We start from the raw sequence: 4,864 nt of genomic DNA, 5'->3' as shown, positions 1-4,864 counted from the left end.
GGCTCCTAGGAGGACTCGTCAGGCGGAGCCAGCGGCACCGAGGGGTGAGGCACGTTACGAAGAGCTTTGCCGGTGAAGTCGGTGACTCGGGCGGCGTGAAAGACAGCCTCGCCGAACACAGGCTGCCAACCCGGACAGAAGCAGCAGCAGAAACCTGAATAGCTCTGTGCCTTTTAGACAAACTGCATCCGTGACCAAAACCTTCCCCGGAAGAGAATTCTGGATTATATGGTGTCACTGCTGAAATCGACGACTCGTTAACGATGTCTAACGAAGCCTGTTCAGAGAACAGGTGGGGATGACTCGTCCCGACTTGTCTGCGTGGATGGCACAACCCTGTACGAGAACGTGACGGAGCCGGCACGGGGAGACTCAGGACGGGGCCGCAGTGCCCGCCCGCCGCGGACAGCCCGTCCTGCTGCAGCGGGGAGCACGGGACCAGCACTGCCCGGAGGGGCGCCCCAGTAGGCCACGCGGGGACACCCCAGAGGACAAACGCGGTTCTGTCCGAGGCGGAGTTGCTGGCACCGCCACGGAGAAGCGAGGGCCCGCGGCCACCGCGCTGCCCGGGCGAGCCGCAGGCCGAGCTCTGGGAGTTACTCGGTGACGGGTGCCGGCTGGCTGGCGTCTCGGCCCTGGGTGGCGGGCTGCGGTGCCTCCCACCAAGCCCGTCGGCAGAGCGCCGACTGGGAAAGGATGTGAACGCGCCTGACGCGGTGCCTGTCACTGTCCCCGCCCGCCCGTCTCCTCGGTGGACGCTTTTAGGAGCCCAGTAAAATTGTCCCCACTGTGAGACACGCCTGTCATTAGCAATTTTCTCTTGCAAAGTTGTAAAAATTTATTTTCCTTTAATGACAGCTTATTAATTCTTATTACACGTCTGAGCATATTTGGCGAGTAAAGAGGGAGCTGAATTAACCTTTATGACAGGAAAAGTGCTGTTTTCCTTGAATCGGCGCTTAAATTCTACTTTTCATTACTTTTTACCCAACTCGTTTCGAGGTACACGCTCCGGGTCCCGTGATTACTTTTGCTTATGAAATGCCACCCTCACACAAGGCCACGGGGGAGGCAGTGAGCTGCGGGTGCCAGGGACACTCCACACCCTTGGGGCCAGCTCACCTCCGGCATGGCCGAAGCAAGACGTCTCTCCAGAACGCCCTCGAGTGGCCACTGGACGGACCAAACATGCGTCCACCCACAGTGATCGGACCGAAGTCCTCGGAGTGACTGGCCAGGACAGGTGAACTGGGGACCCGAGCCACTCCGGTTCATGCTCTGCATGAGGCGACAGAAACTTCTGTAGCGGGAGAGAAGTCCCTCAGGTCAGCTGACCGGGTCTGGCGCACATGCTGGCCACTCGCCGTGCACGCTGACTGGGCAGCCGGCTCAGACGGCCCCGCCCTGCACCCACCCGCGACGTTCGCGTGTTTCCCAGCACAGAGGTGTGTGAATCTTTCTATGGCGCTGTGAGGGCCGTGACCGGTGCCCGCGTGGGAGGCCGGGCGCCCCAGGAAGCCCGGCAGCCGCCCTCGGCCTCCGCTGAGCGTGGCAGAGGCCCCTGCAGCTTCGCACGGCCCGGGGACTTAATCCTTGTCCAACGAGATATAAGCTCCGTGTAGAAGTTTCCAGAAGTCCCCTTTTGCTTTCCTGTTTTTGTCTCGTTTTTGGGCTGCCCTGGACGTGACACCAAGAGCTTGGGTGTGCTTCGGGGACCACGAAGTGACCTTGAAAAGGAATATGCACGGTGACAGACGAGAAGGAGAAGCCTGGGCCCGAGGACGCTGAGACACGCTCTGCTGCCCAGGCCCCGGCTGTTCTCAATGAAATAAAAATGAGCTGCTTTCTGTTTAAGCCACTGTGTTGCTTTGTTGGGCTTTTACTTTTCCTGTTATACGCGTCAGAACAAAATTCATAAATGATGCAGTTTGCCTGGTAAATATCAAGAATACACAATATAAGTTTAATATTTATCTGGTTATATGGGATAAATATCACGTTATAAATATATGACTTGTTATGCAAATAAACCTAGTTAATTTCGTTTGCAATTCCCTGGTCGAGAAGAAAAAAAATAAACCCCCAAAAACTGGCCGTTCTTTATCACCTCGATCCCAAAGCAAAGCATTGTTTTCCAATATCGTGCTTGTAAATGTCTAAAGAACATAGTATTTCTAGGAAAATCTGAGCATGGTTCAAATAATAAGTTTTCCTAATTAAGTGCACTAATGTGCTAAAATTATTTAGGCAAACTTACGGAAATATTTATCTCTGTTCATGGGCCTTATGAGACAATGAACCATGTGATGCTAATTAAACATGAAAATGGGCCTGAGGTTTTATATTTTTAGTTATATACGTCACGTGGGTTTTTATTACGACTCCTGACGCCACGATCCACCTTCGCGTTTTAGTAGACCGGCACACGACGGCTGGAAAAAGTCAGCAGTTTTTCTCCTCTAGAAACACGTTTTACGGGGTCCCCGAGGGACAGCGGGGCGTCATCGGTCCCTGCGTCGCCCCTGCCCCTCCATCCTCTCTGGGACGGGACGGGACGAGCAGGACCTGCAGGCGCCTTTGTCCGAGGGGCGCGGCCGGCTGGTCGACGTGCTGTGCTCCGTTCACTGCCTCTGTGACCACGTGCTCATCTGGAACGAGTGTCCAGCGGGACGCGCCCTGGGGAATGAGCACGTCGACCGTCGCGTGCAGGCTGGTCGTCTGGTGGGTGTCCCTGTGGCCAGCCGCTTCTCCCGCCAGAGGGAGGCTGCCTCTGCGTCTCCGCTCTCCTCCCGGCCAGGATGCTGCCCGGAACCCCTTCCCATCTGCTCCGGCCTCCAGGCGGCTGCTCTGCCCCGGAGCCTGTGGCCCCCGCCTGGCGGGAACATGGCCCCACGCATGGTGTCCTCGTCCTCACTCAGGCTCAGCTCATCACGACTCGGGGGTCTCCGTGGGTTCTTCAGGACCTCGCTGTGGTGCCGGCCGGCCCTGGGGGTCTCTGGGCTTGTCGTGATTCTGCTGAGGCCGTGCTCAGCATCCCATGCCTGGGGGCGGGGGTGGTGGCTACTCCTGAGCGGGTGGCCTTATGTGGAGTGTCGCCGGGGTCACCCACCTTGGGAGGGACATCCAGCCACACGCACAAATAGCCCGTGTGTCCCCACGAGCAAGCTCCAAAACGCCCGCTTTGCTTGAGTTAGGCAGAGGGAGCCCAGGGGTATTTCTGTAGGCTCAGGTGACACCATGGTGACACCATGGTCCTGTTACAGGTCACGCAGGGTCCCCTACACTGGGGACGACACTGGTTTCTCTCTGTGCCTGCCAGCCCTCCCTCGCCCTCCTGTGACGTCATCCTAGGCCCCAGGTCCCTTAAGGAGCGAGAGAGCCGCCTTGGTCCACTGGTGGCCTTCACTGTCACGGTCAGTCGCCAGAGGACGCATAGGGCCTCCCTCACACAACGACCTCTAGGTGTGACAGTGCTGGTCAGGCCAAGGCAGCCAAGGCAGAGAGGTGGCGTACAGCTTCTGCACTATGCCTGCCCCATGCAGTGTCCACTCTGCACTGTGCCCACTCTGTGTCCTGTCCACTCCACGCCGTGCCCACCCCGCGTCCCATCCACTCTGCACCGTGCCCACCCCGCGTCCCGTCCACTCTGTGCTGTGCCCACCCCACGTCCTGTCCACAACTTGAGCCGCAGCTGGGCGGGGGGGCCACAACTCCACGCTGCTTTGGGGCCCTGCCAAGTCGCAGGCAGCACAGGGCCATCTGCAGCTTCTGCTGAGAACAAAATGCGCAGTGTCTGGTCACATGGGGACTTGAACACAGCAGGCAAAGGGACACTTTGGGCAGGTGACCCCCCGCTGGGAGGGCACCCATAGCAGCCACCAGCGCCGGACGTGTGGCGGGGGGGACATGGCCACATCCCTCTCAGCCCCGGCTCCCACGGAAGGAAAAGCCACATGTCAGTCTAACGCGATGGCATCTCATTTTGAGTGAGCACATGTTTTGCTTCCTCTTGGAATCTGAAGTCCAGTGGAAGCGAGCCATTTATTTTGCAAGAAATTCTGGTTTAAGACAACGAACTTACACACGACGACTCCCTCGGATGGAGACGGGCAGCTCCGGGACACCGTGAGGACACGGACGCCCGTTTTCACTCACCTGGGCGTCCGTGACCACGCGGAACACGCGAAGGCCGGGAGCAGCGGTTTCGGTCGCTCTGCGGAAGGTTCCGGAGTGTCTCGGCAGTCGTTCCCTCCCCCGCGTAGCAGTGACTGGCCCCGAGGTCCTTCTGTCCTTTCCAGAACTGGGACATTTCTTAGGGAATGGTTTACTTCTGTGACCTTGAACAGAATTCCATAGCAAAGGGAAATAAACCCACTACCGCAGAGCTTACGGCCGTGCGCTTGTCCCCCTCGGTCAGTGACCTCTGCTTTGATTTTCAGGAAGCGGCCGGAACAGCCCATCCCGTAGATGAGGTATCAGGCGAGCTATTCGAGCCTGTTATCAATTGTTAATTGTCTCTGACAAACTAGACGCCTGTGGGGAATGGACCGCATCAGCGAGAGGGCAAATTATGTGAACGCTGCAGAGGCTCGAACACGCGCGGGGTGCTGAATACTTTACTGCTTTCCTCAGTATCCCTGAAGAATTCTACGGGATTTTCCTCATACCCTAATGGGTAGTGTTAAAACGTCTGTCTTGTTATAAGTAATTGGAACTTGCTATCTCAAAATGAATACCATTTCTCTGGGTGTTTTCCTCAGAAAATTAACCAGAGATGGCATTTTACGTATTTCCCTTATGCACACGAGCACTGGGAAATCGCGTCATTACATTTTTATAGTTTTGATGACAAAATACAAATCAT

The sequence above is a fragment of the Pteropus vampyrus genome, unplaced genomic scaffold (genome assembly GCF_000151845.1).
Source record: "Pteropus vampyrus isolate Shadow unplaced genomic scaffold, Pvam_2.0 Scaffold282, whole genome shotgun sequence".
In the NCBI taxonomy this organism is placed as follows: Eukaryota; Metazoa; Chordata; class Mammalia; order Chiroptera; family Pteropodidae; genus Pteropus; species Pteropus vampyrus.
Note: the sequence above shows the minus strand (reverse complement) of the source record.